This window comes from Somniosus microcephalus, chromosome 2 (assembly GCF_052327205.1).
Source record: "Somniosus microcephalus isolate GS21.2 chromosome 2, FLI_Smic_1.0, whole genome shotgun sequence".
Taxonomy (NCBI): domain Eukaryota; kingdom Metazoa; phylum Chordata; class Chondrichthyes; order Squaliformes; family Somniosidae; genus Somniosus; species Somniosus microcephalus.
In genome coordinates this window covers 238,142,611-238,160,476 of record NC_140988.1, presented here as the reverse complement: position 1 = coordinate 238,160,476, position 17,866 = coordinate 238,142,611, and positions in this window count along the sequence as shown.

Here is a 17,866-nt window from a genome sequence, read left to right as displayed (position 1 = left end):
TGAGATAGGCTAAAAGAACATGAGGGCCTTTGGGGGAGAAAGGTAGGGGAGTACATTTATATAGCAAACATAAAATAATTAATAAAGCAAAGCACTATCTTTTTTGAATACTCTATGTCCCAATCTTCTATTTCATCTTCAACATGCAGCATTAACTTTGAATAATCCATTGCAGAGAATATATAATAGTTCACCAGAATTGAACATTAATAAAGTACATTGTTTGGTCATTTACGAAACAGTTTTTACCCTGAACAGAGCTTTAAAAGTACAAAAAGTCTCCTGGCACATGGAAGTCGGTTAATTCGGTTTCTGAAAGGTGTTCATGTTTAGTTCATTCAATATAGAGCAAAAAAAGGTGGTTGGCATCATTGGAGAGAGAAAGAGAGAGAGAGAGAGAGAGACAGATTTCACTTAGCAACAGCCAGTGTTCAAGATTGAAGTAAGGCCTTGGGATGTTTATAATATTGCCATACTATAAAGATCCCGCCACATACCATTGCAACTTACGCAAGGGGGCATTGATGTACGAAAAATATAACTTGTGTGCGTACGAAGCGGCTGAAGGACAGTGCATTGACCGGAAACTACCAAATAAAGCAAGGCCACTTCCAGTTTGATAAAGAAATCAGTGCACAAAAAAGAAGCTTTTGTGTTAAGTGGAGAAAAAAAGAGAGAAACCTTTTTGAGTGCTTGCCTGCACTCAGAACTGCTGACAAAACTCCACTTGTAAACTGCGTTATATTTTGAAGAAATTATACTCCACATTTAGATTGTGTTTTATGATAAAGTAGGAAAAATAAAGTGATTATAACCATAAGACTGAATTCTTTACTACTCAACTGAACAACAGAAACTTGTTTAAAAACAACAGCTGTAAGTGGTTAGCTTTTACTATTTTTGATTAATGATGCCGGATACTAAAGGCTAATTTTTCCAGTGGTGTTGGCTTTATCTTCCATATATTTCATTCAAGCAATCATTTTTGAATTCCCACAAAATATAGATTTTTACGCTGAAGAGTTAGCAAAACCCTTGCTGCTAAATGCCATTTTCTAATGCTCTGAATCCCTAGGACCCTGATAATGATTTCTCATTAATGGCTGAATGAACCAAAGTTCGCTCAGAGGAGTTTGGCTCCATGCTGCGTTACCTAGCTAATGTAGACATTATTGATGCAAAATTTTTAAAACTGTTTGAGACAGGGTTGGTGATTGGCAATGTTCAGTGAAAAGAATTGTTGATTCGCAGTGGAGTCACCCTTCTGATGCTGGCGAATAGGGTTTTTTTGTGCCTTGCACATCCTCATTGTTCCAGAGCAGAAATGTGGTTTCTAACCAAAAGAAAAGAAAATTTATTGAAGAGTCTCACTGATATCAGTGGGTCCTAAGGTGATTCTTCAAGTTGTTTCAGCACATACAAAAGAAAGAACTTGCATTTATATAGCACCTTTCATGACCTCAGGACGTTCCAAAGCGCTTTACAGCCAATTAAATACTTTTGAAGTATAGTCACTGTTGAAATGTAAAAAACATGGCAACCAATTTGAGCACAGCAAGGTCCCATAAACAGCAATAAAATAATTAACTAGATCATCTGCTTTAGGTCTTGGCTGAGGGACAAATAGTGGCTGGGATACTGGGAGAACTTCCCTGTTCTTCTTCAAACAGTGCGATAATTTATGTCCACCTGAAAGGGCGGACAGGGCCTCAGTTTATCACACTCAAACGATGGCACCTAGAATCATTTTAATTACATAATTACAGCACAGTAGGAGACCATTCAGCCCATCGAGCCCTTGCCGACTCTTTGCAAGAGCACTTCAGCTAGTCCCAATCCCCCGCCCCTTCCCTGTAGCCCTGCAATTTTTTTTCCCTTCAGGTACTTATCTAATTCCCTTTTGGAAGTCACGATTGAGTCTGCCTCCAGCACCCTTTCAGTTACTGCATTCCAGATCATAACCCCTCACTGCGTAAAAAAGTATTCCCTCATGTTGTCTTTGGATCTTCTGCCAATCACCTTAAATCTGTGTCCTCTGGTTCTCAACCCTTCTGCCAATGGGAACAGTTTCTCTCTATCTACTCTGTCTAGACCCCTCATGATTTTGAACACCTCTATCAAATCTCCTGTCAATCTTCTCTGCTCTATGGAGAACAGCTCCAGCTTCTCCAGTCTATCCACGTAACTGAAGTCCCTCATCCCTGGAACAATTCTTGTAAATCTTTTCTGCACCCTCTCTAAGGCCTTCACATCCTTCCTAAAGTGCGGTGTCCAGAATTGGACACAATACTCCAGTTGAGGCCGAACCAGGGTTTTATAAAAGTTCATAGTAACTTCCTTGCTTTTGTACTCTATGGGGTTGATTTTCATTGACCTGTGGAGTTGGGATTGGAGGCGTACGGGGGGTTAAAGTCCCGAATTCGGAGGTCCCGACACCATCCCGCCCCCAACCCGCCTCCATGTAAGTTTCAAAGGAGGCAGGTACCCGCCCCGCACTGGGACCTGCCTACCCGAGGCGGGAAGGGATTAGTGACAATTAACTGCCTGTTAACAGGTAGTTAACAGGCAGTTTTTAGCCTAATCCCTATTTTAAAGCTTGAAGTATGGGATTCCCGATGGCTCCAAACCACGCCAAGTTAGAGGAGTCGGGCCGTCGAGTTGAAGGACTTGGAGGGGTCGAGATGTCGGTGTTCAGGTGAGTGATGGGTGCATGAGTGCAAAGGTAAGTGTGTTTGGTGTGTCTGAAGTGTGTAAAGAAGTTTAAATTACCTGTACTTACCTTTTCAGCCTTCCTTCCTCTAGGTTTCGGGAGCCCATCATCTAAACAGCACAGAAAGCAGAATGGCTGCGAACTGTCAAAAGTGACAGCCTGCAGCTTTCTGTGCCGGTGAGATTTCTAACTGAGTCTGTGTAGAAGGACTCAGGTTAGAAGTAAGACTGTCGGTGTTTGACAGCTTCAAACAACTGTGAAACACTGATATTTCATCTGTCAAAACATCTTGACAGATGGAATTTCAATCTGTGACGTCACCTGTTGCCGGGTGGCCCTTAATTGGCCCGCTGAACCCGCTGGGTAGGTTCAACAAGGTCAATCAAGTTAAAATCGCATGGATTGGCCGCATCTCGATGGAGGCGGGACTACAACCCCGAAAGTTGTGGTCCTGCCTCCTTCCCGACTTCTGAATGAAAATCACCCCCTATGTCTCTATTTATAAAGCCCAGGATCCCATATGCTTTTTTAACCGCTTTCTCAACCTGCCCTGCCACCTTTAACGATTTGTGTGCATATACCCCCAGGTCTCTATGTGCCTGCAACCCCTTTAGAATTGTACCCTTTAGTTTATATGTTTATATTGGCTCTTCTTGTTCTTCCTACCAAAATGTATCACTTCGCACTTTTCTGCGTTAAACTTCATCTGCCATGTGTCCGCCCATTCCACAAGCCTATGTCTTCTTGACGTCTATCACTATCCTCCTCACTGTTCACTATACTTCCAAGTTTTGTGTCATCTGCAATTTTGAAATAGTACCCTTTAAACTTAAGTGGAAATCATGAATATATATCAAGAAAAGCAGAGGTCCTCGTACCGACCTCTGGTGAACACCACCTTATGCCTTCCCCCAGTCCGAAAAACAACCATTCACCACTACTCTCTGTTTCCTGTCACTTAGCCAATTTTGTATCCATGCTGCCACTGTCCCTTTTATTCCATGGGCTTCAACTTTGCTGGCAAGCCTATTATGTGGCACTTTATCAATCGTCTTTTGGAAGTTCATGTACATCACGTCAACTGCATTGCCCTCATCAACCCACTCTGTTACCTCATCAAAAAATTCAATCAATTAGTTAAACATGATTTGCCTTTAACAGATCTGTGCTGGCTTCCCTTAATTGTCCAAGTGACTGTTAATTTTGTCCCGGATTATCGTTTCTAAAAGTTTCCCCACCACAAGGTTAAGCTGACTGGCCTGTAGTTGCTGGGTTTATCTTTACACCCTTTTTTGAACAAGGGTGTGACATTTGCAATTCTCCAGTCCTCTGGCACCAGTCCTGTATCCAAGGAGGATTGGAAGATTATAGCCAGTACTGCTGCAATTTCCACATTTACTTCCCTCAGCATCCTAGAATGCATTACATCCGGTCCTGGTGACTTATCTACTTTAAGTACAGCCAGCCTTTCTAGTACCTCCTCTTTATCAGTTTTTATCCCATCCAATATCTCAACTACCTTCTCTTCCACTATGAATTTGACGGCATCTTCTTCTTTGGTAAAGACAGATACAAAGTACTCGTTTAGTACCTCAGCTATGCCCTCTGTCTCCATGCGTAGGTCTCCTTTTTGGTCCCTAATTGGCCTCACCCCTCCTCTTACTACCCATTTACTATTTATATGCTTATAGAAGACTTTTGGATTCCCTTTTATGTTAGCTGCCAATCTATTCTCATAATCTCTCTTTGCCCCTCTTATTTCCTTTTTCACTTCCCATCTGAACTTTCTGTATTCAGTCTGGTTCTCACTTATATTCTCAACCTGGCATCTGTCATACGCCCATTTTTTCTGCTTTATCTTACTCTCTATCTCTTTCGTCATCCAGGGAGCACTGGCTTTGGTTGCCCTACCTCTCCCCCTCGTGGCAATGTACCTCAACTTTACCCGAACCATTTCCTCTTTAAAGGCAGCCCATTATTCAATTATAGTTTTGCCTGCCAATCTTTGATGCCAATTTATCCAGGCCAGGTCCATTCTCAACCCACTGAAATTGGCCCTCCTCCAATTAAGTACTTTGTCCTTTAGATTGTTTTTTGTCCTTTTCCATAGCTAATCTAAACCTTTTGATACTATGATCACTGTTCCCTAAATGTTCACCTCATTCTCCAGAACCAGATCCAGCAATGCCTCCTTCCTCATTGGGCTGGAAATGTACTGAACAAGAAAGATTTCCTGAACACACTTCAGAAATTCTTCCCCCTCTCTGCCCTTTACACTATTACTATCCTAGTCTATATTAGGGTAGTTGAAGTCCCCCATTATCACTTCTCTATAGTTCTTGCTCCTCTCTGTAATTTCCCTGCAAATTTGCTCCTCTATATCCTTCCCACTAGTAGGTGGCCTATAGAATACATCTAGTAGTGTAATGGCACCTCTATTAACTGTAACCAAATAGATTCTGTCCTTGACCCCTCCAGGACATCCTCTCTCTCCAGCACTGTAATATTCTCCTTAATCAATATTGCCACCCCACCTCCTTTTTTTCCTTCCGTACCTTTCCTGAACACCATATATCCAGGTGTGGCGGAGCCACCAAAGGACTCAGAGCGGTTGTACGTAATTCCTTTAACAGCAATGTAGTTACTGTCTGTGTCTGTACCTTTAATTACACTGTTTGACTGTACAATGTCTAATTACCTTTACAACGCGGTTTCAACGTGATGACGTCATGCCGTTAGTCATGTGATTCCCCAATGGCAGGAAGAACGTGATGATGTCATGACGTCAGCTTTCAGACCAGAGGATCAGTCCTCATGGAGCCTTCAAAGAGAGCAGACCTGTATTCGATGTATTCCAGCAGTTTCTAGTTAAAACCTGTTCTGTTCCATTAAAGTTCATTGTTTTGATTGCCTGAGTCGAACTCAGTTTTTTCGATAGGAACCTCCGTTCCTACACAGGAATATTTAGTACCCAATCCTGTCCTTTTTTGATCCAGGTCTCTGTTGTTGCCACGACATCATATTCCCATGTGGATATTTGTGCCTGCAGCTCAACAACCTTATTTACCATGCTTAATGCATTTACACACATGCACTGTAAACCTCTCTTCGACCTTCTTGTATTTTCTCTTAGTCTGACCCCACCTGATACCATGCTATCTCTTGCTCTAGTGCTATCTGTATCTCCCACTCTTTTGTGCACCATATTTCTCCTTTCTAATGCTACATCCTGGTGCCCATCCCCCTGCCAAATTAGTTTAAACCCTCCCCAACAGCACTAGCAACCACAGCCCCCATCCCAGACATTACTATCTTTGAGGTCCTGCTTTTTAATCTCTTTCATAGCTCCCTAAAATCTGCCTGCAGGACCTCATCCCTCTTTCTACCTATGTCATTGATACTGATATGGACAACAACCTCTGGCTGTTCACCCTCACCCCCCGAGTGTTCTGCAGCCGCTCAATGACATCCTTGACCCTGGCACCAGGGAGGCAACATAACATACTGCCTCCGACAGTGCAGCACTCCCTCAGCACTGCACTGGAGTTTCAGCCTCAAGTCTCTGGTGTGGGGCTTGAACCCACAACCTTCTGACTCAGAGCCATGAGTACGACCACAGAGCCAAGGCTGGCACCTATTGGATGTGCTTAAAGCCAACAGTGTAATCAAATGGAAGCATATTGGAATTCAAACTTGTGATGACTATGCAGGTTTTGAATTTATATAAGATCATAGAATGTTATAAGACTCTGGAGAAACCCATTTACATTACCTCATTGATTTTCTTAAAGCTTTGACCTAGTGCCTCTTGTGATCCTTATGAAGCAGCTGTAGCGGCACATGGCCACATCCTGAATTTAATTCAGGATGTGTACTGCAGGTTTAAGATTTATATAAGTGTAGATGGAAAACTCAATGAGCCTCCTCTTTCTTGAAAGAGGAGTAAAGCAAGATTGTCCACTGTCACCCATACAATTCAGTCCCTCCATCAAGGAAATGTTGGATAGCAATCTCAGAGTGTCTATTCCAGGTATTCCTGAAATAATTTAGGCATTTTTCTTTGCAGATTACATTTTTTGGGTGCTGCATGGACACCTAGGGGTCGATTTTCTTGGAGCCGTCAGGCGGGGTTTCAGGCGTGTGGGGGGGGGGAATCCCGAATTCGGGGGTCCCGACACCCAAAACTCCGCTCCACGCAAGTTTCAGAGGCGGCGGGTACCTGCCCCACACTGGGACCCGCCAATCCCAGGTGGGAAGGGATTAGTGCCAATTAACTGCCTGTTAACAGGCAGTTTTTAGCCTAATCCCTATTTTGAGGGGTGTCGTGTGGGATTCCTGACGGCTCCAAACCACGCCAGGTTAGAGCAGGCGGGCCGTCGGGTTGAAGGAGTGGGAGGGGTCGCGATGTCAGTGTTCAGGTGAGTGATGGGTGCATGAGTGCAAAGGTAAGTGTGTTTGGTGTGTCTAAAGTGTGTAAAGAACTTTTACTTACCTGTACTTACCTTAACAGCCTTTCTTCCTGTAGGCGTCGGGAGTCCATCACTCAGCTGGCACTTAAAGCTGAATGGCTGCGATCTGTGAAAAGTGACAGCCTTCAGCTTTGAGTGCTGCTGAGAGTGCTAACTGAGTCTGTGCAGAAGGACTCATGTTAGAATTCAGACTGTCAGTGTTTGGCAGCTTCAAACAGCTGTGAAACACTGATATTTCATCTGTCATGAACTCTTGACAGATGAATTTGCAGTCTGTGACGTCACTTGTTGCCGGGACAAGGTCAATCAAGGGAAAATCGCGCAGATTGGCCGGACGTCGATGTAGGTGGGTCTAAAACCCGAAAGTTGTAGTCCCGCCTTCTTCCCGACAGCTTCGGGAAAATCGACCCCCTAATATTGCAGTGACAGGATGGGACAAGGCCATAGATGGATTTATGGACAAGGACAAAAATGTTGAAATCAGTGCATGGGGGATGGGAAGATAGTGGAAGTCATCAAGGCAGGGATGATAGGTGATCATATCTTAGTGTGGGATAGGATACAGGTAGCAGAGTTTTGGTTGAGTTGGAGTTTGTACAAGATGAAGATTGGGAGGCTGGATAGGAGACTGTTAGAAAATTCAAGTCTGGAAGTGACAAAGGCATGGATGAGGATATCAACAGTGCTGGGTGCAAGGTAGGTATTGCAGTGGTGAAAGAAGGCAATCTTAGTGATGGACCAGACATGAAGTTTGAAGCTCAGCACAGAGGCAAACAGGATGCTGAGGTTCAATCTGAGGGAGCAGGCGGGAAGTTGAGTGCTAAAATGTGTATGTAGCACCAGCCATTGAGAAGGGGGCGTGGAGAGCAGTGAATGTATTGATAGTGTTGCTATTGTAAATTAAAAGATTGTTTGAAACACACCCTATTTTACACACATCCATTCAATGAAGCAGAGAGGTTAAAGAAACAAGAGTTCACAACTGATTGTTGCTTTATGTGACTGTCCCTGCCATAGTTTTGCTTCCTGTGCAACTTTTGGTATAGCATTTTAATATTTAATGGGCAAGTCAGCCATTAATGTTCCTGAATTATTTTGTCTTATTGTTGTAATGAAAACATCAATGCACATTCTGGCATGAAATATGGAAGCAGCTACACTAAAAATAGCAGAACAAGTAAAATTAAGGACCAGGATTTGCTTGGGGGCTCCCCAATCTCCCACTGTAACCTTTTGGAAGATCGGTGAAAGCCCCAAAGAAACAGTAAATGGTTGTTAATGGAAGTTGTCTAGGATTTCCACCGAAGTTATTGATGAAGAACACCGTATGTTCTGTCTTGCATTTAAAAAGCACCTTTCATGACCTAAGGACATCTCAAAGCGCTTCACAGCCAAATATGTACTTTTGAAGTGTAGTCATTGTTTTAATCGGAGTCTGCCCTCTCAGGTAGATGTGAATGATCCCACGGCACTATGTGAAGAAGAGTAGGGTGTTCTCCTGGTGTCCTGGATGATATTTATCGCCCAACCAACATCACTAAAACAGTAGTACGATAGCAAAATACTGCAGATGCTGGAAATCCGAAATAACAACAGGAAATGCTGGAAAAACTCAGCAGGCCAGGCAACATCTGTGGAGAGAAAATAGAGTCAATGTTTCGGGTCAAAACCCTTTGTCAAGACTGAAGGAGCACAGGAAATGAAATAGATTAAAAGGCCAGTATGGGGGCTGGGAGAGAACAAAAGAGAAGAAGAGACATTAAGAGGTATTCGAAACGAGACGAGATGGTGATAGGACTAGTGGAGACAAAAGACAGCTCTAGATTAGGTGGCAGAATGGGAGACAGCTGCCAGCTGGGAGAGAGAAAAAAAGGGGGGGGGGGAAAGGGCCAAAACAAAGGTGTGGATAAAAATATAAGTAAAAATGTAATAGGGGCCGAAAGGCTGTAAAGTGCCTAATCGGAAGATGAGATGCTGTTCCTCGAGCTAAAACAGATTAGCTGTTCATTAATCTCACTGCTGTTTATGGGGACTTGCTGTGAGCAAATTGGTTGCCACACTTCTCTACATTACAATAGTGACTACACTTCAAAAGTATATAATTCACTGGGAAGCACTTTGAGAGGGCAGAACTGTGGAAGATGGAGTTCAGTGTGAGGTTATCCACTTTGGATCCGAGAAAGACAAATCGGATTATTTATTTCAAGGGGGATTCAAATTCAAAATTAAGGAAGTGATGCATCCGTTGTACAGAGCATTATCAGACCAAATCTGGAGTACTTTGTTCAGTTTTGGGCACCAAACCTCAGGAAAGATATAATGGCCTTGGAGGAGATACAGCATAAAGTCACAAAAATGATGCCAAAGTTTAAGGGGCTAAATTATGAGGTCAGGTTTTTTTTCATTTGTTCATGGGATATAGGCGTCGCTGGCAAGGCCAGCATTTATTGCCTATCCCTAATTGCCCTTGAGAAGGTGGTGGTGAGCTGCCTTCTTGAACCGCTGCAGTCCGTGTGGTGAAGGTACTCCCACAGTGCTGTTAGGGAGGAAGTTCCAGGATTTTGACCCAGCGACGATGAAGGAATGGCAATATATTTCCAAGTCAGGATGGTGTGTGACTTGGAGGGGAATTGGAGGTGGTGGTGTTCCCATGCACCTGCTGCCCTTGTCCTTCTAGGTGGAGGAGGTCACAGGTTTGAGAAATGCTGCCAAAGAAGCCTTGGCGAGTTGCTACAGTACATCTTGTAGATGGTACACACTGCAGCCACAGTACACTGGTGATGGAGGGAGAGAATGTTTAAGGTGGTAGATGGGGTGCCAATCAAGCGAGCTGCTTTGTCCTGGGTTGTGTCGAGCTTCTTGAGTGTTGTTGGAGCTGCACTCATCCAGGCAAGTGGAGAGTATTCCATGGCACTCCTTACTTGTGCCTTGTAGATGGTGGAAAGGCTTTGGGGAGTCAGGAGGTGAGACACTCGCCACAAAATACCTAGCCTCTGACTTGCTCTTGTTGCCACAGCATTTATGTGGCTGGTCCAGTTAAGTTTCTGGCCAATGGTGACCCCCAGGATGTCAATGGTGGGGGATTCGGCGATGGTAATGCCATTAAATGTCAAGGGTGGTTAGACTCTCGTTTGTTGGAGATAGTCATTGCCTGGCACTTGTATGGCGTGAATGTTACCTGCCACTTATCAGCCGACGCCTGAATGTCATCCAGGTCTTGTTGCATGTGGGCATGGACTGCTTCGTTATCTGAGGAGTTGCGAATGGCGCTAAACACTGTGCATTCATCAGCGAACAACCCCACTTCTGACCTTATGTTGGAGGGAAGGTCATTGATGAAGCAGCTGAAGATGGTTGGGCCTAGGACACTGCCCTGAGGAATTCCTGCAGCGATGCCCTGGGGCTGCGATGATTGACCTCCAACCACCACAACCGTCTTCCTTTGTGCTAGATATGACTCCAGCCAGTGGAGAGTCCCCCCCCGCCCCCCGCCCCGATTCCCATTGACTTCAGTTTTACTAGGCTCCTTGATGCCACACTCGGTCTAATGCTACCTTGATGTCAAGGGCAGTCACTCTCACCTCACCTCTGGAATTCAGCTCCTTTGTCCATGTTTGGGCATCAGTGAGCAGGTTATTGGTGAGTAAGTGCCGCTTGACAGCACTGTCAATGACACCTTCCATCACTTTGCTGATGATTGAGAGTAGACTGATGGGGTGATAATTGGCTGGATTGGATTTGTCCAGCTTTTTGTGGACAGGACATACCTGTTTTATAATGTTTTCCACATTGTCGGATAGATGCCAGTGTTGTAGCTGTACTGGAACAGCTTGGCTCGAGGCACGGCTAGTTCTGGAACACAAGTCTTCAGCACAACAGCCGGGATATTGTCGGGCCTTTGCTGTATCCAGTGTGCTGAGTCGTTTCTTGATATCATGTGGAGTGAATCGAATTGGCTTCTGTGATGGTGGGGACCTCAGCAGGAGGCCAATATGTATCATTCACTCGGCACTTCTGACTGAAGAGGTTGCAAATGCTTCAGCCTTGTCTTTTGCGCTCACGTTTTGGGCTCCACCATCATTGAGGATGAGGATATTTATGGAGCCCCCTCCTCGCATTAGTTGTTTAATGGTCCACCTCCATTCACCACTGGATGTGGCAGGACTGCAGAGTTTTGATCTGATCCATTGATTATAGGATCGCTTAGCTCTGTCTATAGCATGCTGCTTCCACTTTTTAGCATGCATGTAGTCCTGTGTTGCAGCTTCCTCAGGTTGGCACTTCATTTTTAGGTACGCCTGGTGCTGCTCCTGGCATGCTCTTCTACACTCCTTATTGAACCAGGGCCGATGGTAATGGTAGGGTGAGGCATATGCCGGGCCATTAGGTTACAGATTATGGTGGAATACAATTCTGCTGCTACTGATGGCCCACAGCACCTCATTGTTGCTCAGTTTTGAGCTGCTAGATCTTGATGCTTGACCTGAAGCCCTGAGACATGCGGTCCAGAGTCAATGTTGAGGACTCCTAGGGCCATTCCTTCCTGACTGATAACCACTGTGTCTCCACCCCTAGTGGGTCTGTCCTGCCGGTGGGACAGGACAGGACAGGACAGGATGGTGATATTGATATTGGGACATTGGCTGAAAGGCATGATTCTGTGAGTATGACTATGTCCTCTCTCTCCTGTGTCCCTCTCTCCTGGGCACATCTATCCTGTGCCCCTCTCTCCTGTGCACATTCCTCCTGTGCCTCTCTCCTGTGCCCCTCTCTCCTGTGCCCCACTCTCCTGTGCAGGTGGGGTAGCATTGCTGGTTAAAGAGGAGATTAATACAATTGTAAGGAAGGATATTAGCTCTGATGATGTGGATTCTGTACGGGCAGAGCTGAGAAATACCAAGGGGCAGAAAACGTTAGTGGGAGTTGTATACAGGCCCCCAAACAGTAATGCGGAGGTTGGGGATGGCATTAAACGGGAGATTAGCGTATAAAGTTAAGGCACATGGGATTGGGGGCAAGGTACTGACTTGGATAGAGAACTGGTTGGCAGACAGGAAGCAAAGAGTTGGAATAAACGGCTCTTTTTCCGAGTGGCAGGCAGTGACTAGTGGGGTACCGCAGTGATCGGTCCTAGGACCCCAGCTAGTCACAATATATATTAATGATCTAGATGAGGGAACTAGATGTAATATCTCCAAGTTTGCAGATGACACAAAGCTGGGTGGGCGTGTGTGCTGTGAGGAGGATGCAGAGAAACTCCAGTATGATTTGGACAGGTTGGGTGATTGGGCAGATGCATGGCAGATGCAGTATAATCTGGATAAATGCGAGGTTATCCACTTTGGTGGCAAAAACAGGAAGGCAGATTATTATCTGAACGGCAATAGATTGGGAGAAGGGGAAGTGCAACGAGACCTGGGTGTCCTTGTGCACCAGTCGCTGAAGGTAAGCATGCAGGTGCAGCAGGTGGTTAAGAAGGCAAATGGTATGTTGGCCTTCGTAGCGAAAGGGTTCAAGTACAGGAACAAGGATGTCTTGCTGCAGTTGTACAGGGCCTTGGCGAGACCACACCTTGAGTATTGTGTGCAGTTTTGGTCGCCTTATCTGAGGAAGGATGTTCTTGCCATGGAGGGAGTGCAGCGAAGATTCACCAGACCGATACCTGGGATGGCAGGAATGACGTATGAGGAGAGATTGGGTCGATTGGGCTTATACTCGCTGGAGTTTAGAAGAAAGAGAGGGGATCTCATTGAAACTTATAAAATTCTAACAGGACTGGACAGACTGGATGCAGGAAGGATGTTCCCGATGGCGGGGAGTCCAGAACCAGGGGTCACAGTCTAAGGATAAGGGGTAAGCTATTTAGGACAGAGATGAGGAGGAATTTCTTCACCCAGAGAGTGGTGAACCTGTGGAATTCTCTACCACAGAAGGCAGTTGAGGCCAATTCATTAAATATATTCAAGAAGGAGTTAGATATATTTCTTAATGCTAAAGGGATCAAGGGATATGGGGAGAAGGCAGGGACAGGGTACTGAGTTTGGATGATCAGCCATGATTTCATTGAATGGCGGAGCACGCTCGAGAGGCCGAATGGCCTACTCCTGCTCCTATCTTCTATGTTTCTATGTCAGGCTGTTGCTTGACTAGTCTCCCAATTTTGGCACGAGGAGGACTTTGCTGGGTGTGCCATTTTCGTGTATGTAGCTGGTGCCAAGTGGTCCGTCCAGTTTTATTCTTATTGTTATTGTTTTTCGTAGCAGTTTGTTACAACTGATGTGGCTTGCTGGGCCATTTCAGAGGGTAGTATAAGAGTCAACCACATTGCTGTGGGTCTGTAGTCACATATAGGCTAGGCCAGACCAGACCAGGTAAGGACGGCAGGTTTCTTTCCCTAAAGGACATTAGTGAACCAGATGGGTTTTTACGACAATCACCATTGTTAGATCCGTGATTCTGAGAGTATGATGTTTTTCAATAACCACACGGATGCTGTAACTTAACAATAAACAGGTATTTACTGGAGGAGGGTAGTCGCAAGACTGGGGGTACAGAGGCATGCACAAGGCTTATATACAGGTGTGGTCACTGCCGATACTACAGTATACAGGAGCTGTAAAAGTAGTTCTGTCTTAAAGGTACATACACTACAATTCCTCCCCTTTTAGATGGGTAGTACCCCTAATATTCAAATAACAATTAACACTTTAACATGTACATTGAACAACAATAGTCCATTTATAGATTCAGTCTTTGGGGCGGCTTCCTGACCCTTTCGGGATAGCGCCTTTCCTGAGGTTCTTGTTCTTGGTGCAGAGGCGATTCTGGCCCCTTTTCATCGGGTAGTTCATCGGGTCCCACTGCTACTGGTTCTGAGGTAGATGCTACCGGTATGTCGGGTTCATCCCCAGGTACTCGAGACATGGGGTTGACTCGTTCCTGTGACGCTAAGATCTGATCGACGTGGCGTCTCACAATTTTCTCCCCGACATCCACTGTGTACATTAATGGACCCTGCCTTGTGCATATCGTTCCGGGTTGCCATTTCTCTTTTCGATAGTCACGGGCCAAGACTGGTTGTCCTACATTGAAGCTCCTTGTCGGCTTCTCATTGATGTGCTGGAATTGTTTGTCCTCAACATTTCATCGCACATTTGGTCTGAGCAAGTCCAGACGAGATCTCAACCTTCGGTTAAAGAACATCATGGCCGGGGTCTGGTTGGTAACTGCATGTGTCGCGTTTCGGTAGGCTAATAAGAAATTGTCCACCTTATGCTGTAGTGGAATTTCATCGTTGCACATGGCCTTTATCGCCTTCTTAAAGGTTTGTACGAACCTCTCAGCCAATCCATTTGTGGCTAGATCATACATAGAAACATAGAAGATAGGAGCAGGAGTAGGCCATTCGGCCCCTCAAGCCTGCTCCGCCATTCAACGAGATCATGGCTGATCATCCAAACCCTAGCACCCAGTCCCTACACCAACTGCCATCCCACCCAAGCCCTATCCCCGTAACCCCACGTATTTAATCCCCCCTAACACTAAGGACCAATTTTTTATCATGGCCAATCAAGCTAACCCGCACATCTTTGGACTGTGGGAGGAAACCGGAGCACCCGGAGAAAACCCACGCAAACACGGGGAGACTGTGCAAACTCCACACAGACAGGAGAGAGGTAAAAAGTAATCCAAGTGTGACATCACCAGGGAGCAGGTAAGTGATTGGTTGGTGGGTATTTCTCTCTTTTCAATACAAGCTTGAATTCTGTGGTGTTAAATTTCTGTGGTGTAGTGGGGACAGTTGGTAAATAAAGCGCCCTAGAGTATACCTGTAACTGGGGTATTGAATAAATTTTAAAATTAATTAAAGGAGTAAGTCATGGCAGGAGAGCTCAGACCCGTGTTCTGCTCCTCTTGCTCCATGTGGGAAGTCAGGGATGCTGCCAGTGTCCCTGACGACCATGTGTGCGGGAAATGCATCCAGCTGCAGCTACTTGTAGACCGCATTGTGGCACTCGAGCTGCGGGTGGATGAATTTGGAGCATGCGCGATGCTGAGAGGCTCGTGGATAGCACGTTTAGCGAGTTGTTCACGCCTCAGGGTAGGGCAGCACAGGGGGTGACCATCAGGCGGAGCAACAAAGGCAGGCAGGTAGTGCAGGGAACCCCTGCGGACATCCCCCTTTCAAACAAGTATACCGCTTTGGATACTGTTGAGGGGGATGACTCACCAGGGGAAGGCAGCAGCAGCCAACTTCCTGGCACTGGGGGTGCTCCTGCTGCCCGGGAACGGGGGAAAAAGAGTGGGAGAGCAATAGTGGTAGGGGATTCTATAGTAAGGGGAACAGATAGGCGTTTCTGTGGCCGTAGACGTGAATCCAGGATGGTTTGTTGCCTCCCTGGTGCCAGGGTCAAGGATGTCACTGAGCGGCTGCAGGGCATTCTGGAGGGGGAGGGTGAACAGCCAGTGGTCGTGGTCCACATTGGTACCAACGACATAGGTAAAAAGAGGGATGAGGTCCTGCAGCAAGAATTTAGGGAGCTAGGTGAAGGATTAAGGAACAGGACCTCAAGGGTTGTAATCTCTGGATTACTCCCGGTGCCACGTGCTAGTGAGTATAGGAATAGGAAGATAGAACAGATGAATGCGTGGCTAAAGGGATGGTGCAGGGGGGAGGGCTTTAGTTTCCTGGATCACTGGGTCTGCTTCTGGAAAAGGTGGGACTTGTACAAGTCGGACGGTTTACACCTGAACCAGAGGGGAACCAATATCCATGCGGGGAGGTTTGCTAGCACTGCTGGGGGGGGGTTTAAACTAACTTGGCAGGGGGATGGGGTACAGAGTGGAGCTATAGTAGGGGGTGATTTACAGCCAAATACAGAGGGAAAAACAAGTCAGCTGGGAAGGCAGAGCAAATATGTGAAGGCAAAAGAGAATATGGCAGGGCTGGAAGGCATTTATTTTAATGCAAGGAGTCTTGCAAATAAGGTGGATGAACTGAAGTTGTTGTTGAACACATGGGAGTACGATATTGTTGCTATCACGGAGACATGGTTGAGGGAGGGTCAGGACTGGCAGCTCAATATTCCGGGGTATAGAATCTTCAGGCGAGACAGAGGGGGGTGTAAAAGGGGAGGGGGTGTTGCAATATTAATTAAGGAGTCAATTACTGCTGTAAGGAGGGATGATATATTAGCGGGTTCCTCTAATGAGGCCATATGGGTAGAACTTAAAAACAAAAAGGGGGCAAGCACTTTGCTGGGAGTGTACTATAGGCCCCCAAACAGTCAGGGGAAGATAGAGGAACAGATATGTAGGCAAATCTCAGAAAAGTGCGAAAATAATAGGGTAATAATAGTGGGGGATTTCAACTTCCCCAATATAAATTGGGATAGTCAGAGTGTGAAAGGCTTAGAGGGTGCAGAATTCTTAAAGTGCATCCAGGAGAGCTTTTTGAGCCAACATGTAGAAAGTCCTACAAGAGAGGGGGCGGTACTGGACCTAATTCTAGGGAATGTAGCTGGGCAAGTGGTGGAAGTGTCAGTAGGAGAGCATTTTGGCGACAGTGACCATAATTCGGTGAGATTTAAGGTGGTCATGGAAAAGGACAAAGACGGCCCGGAAATAAGGGTTCTAAATTGGGGGAAGGCCGATTTTAATATGATAAGGCAGGATCTGGCCAAAGTGGACTGGGAGCAGCTACTTATAGGAAAATCCACATCAAAACAGTGGGAGACTTTCAGAAGGGAAATAGAGAGAGTACAACGCCAACATGTTCCTGTAAAGGTCAAGGGTGGGACCAACAAGCAAAGGGAACCTTGGATGACAAGGGATATACAAAAATGCATTAGGAATAAAAGGGGGGCTTTTGGCAGTTACAAAAGACTAAAGACGGAAGAAGCCCTAGAGGAGTATAAAAAGTGCAGGGGCGTACTTAAAAAAGAAATTAGGAGGGCGAGGAGGGGCCATGAAATAACACTGGCGAGCAAAATAAAGGAAAATCCTAAGATGTTTTATAAGTATAGTAAGGGCAAGAGGATAACCAGGGAAAGGATAGGGCCCATTAGGGACCAAAGTGGCAATCTGTGTGTAGAGCCAGATGAGGTAGGCGGGGTTTTAAATGAATTTTTTGCATCTGTGTTCACTATGGAGAAAGACGATGCAGACATAGAAATCGGGCAAGGGGACTGTGACATACTTGAACATATTAGCATCGAGAGGGAGGAGGTGCTAGCGGTTTTAGCAGGCCAAAAAGTGGATAAATCCCCAGGCCCGGACGAGATGTATCCCAGGCTGCTGTGGGAGGCAAAGGAGGAGATTGCAGGGGCTCTGACACAAATTTTCAGAACCTCTCTGGCCACAGGGGATGTACCAGAGGACTGGAGAACAGCTAACGTAGTACCATTATTCAAGAAGGGTAGCAGGGATAAACCAGGGAATTACAGGCCAGTGAGCCTAACATCTGTGGTAGGGAAATTATTGGAAAAAATTCTGAGGGACAAAATTAGTCTCCACTTGGAGAGGCAAGGATTAATCGGGGATAGTCAGCATGGCTTTGTCAAGGGTAAATCATGTCTGACAAATCTGATTGAATTTTTCGAGGGGGTGACTCGGGGGGTGGATGAGGGAAATGCTGTGGATGTGGTTTACATGGACTTCAGTAAAGCTTTTGACAAAGTCCTGCATA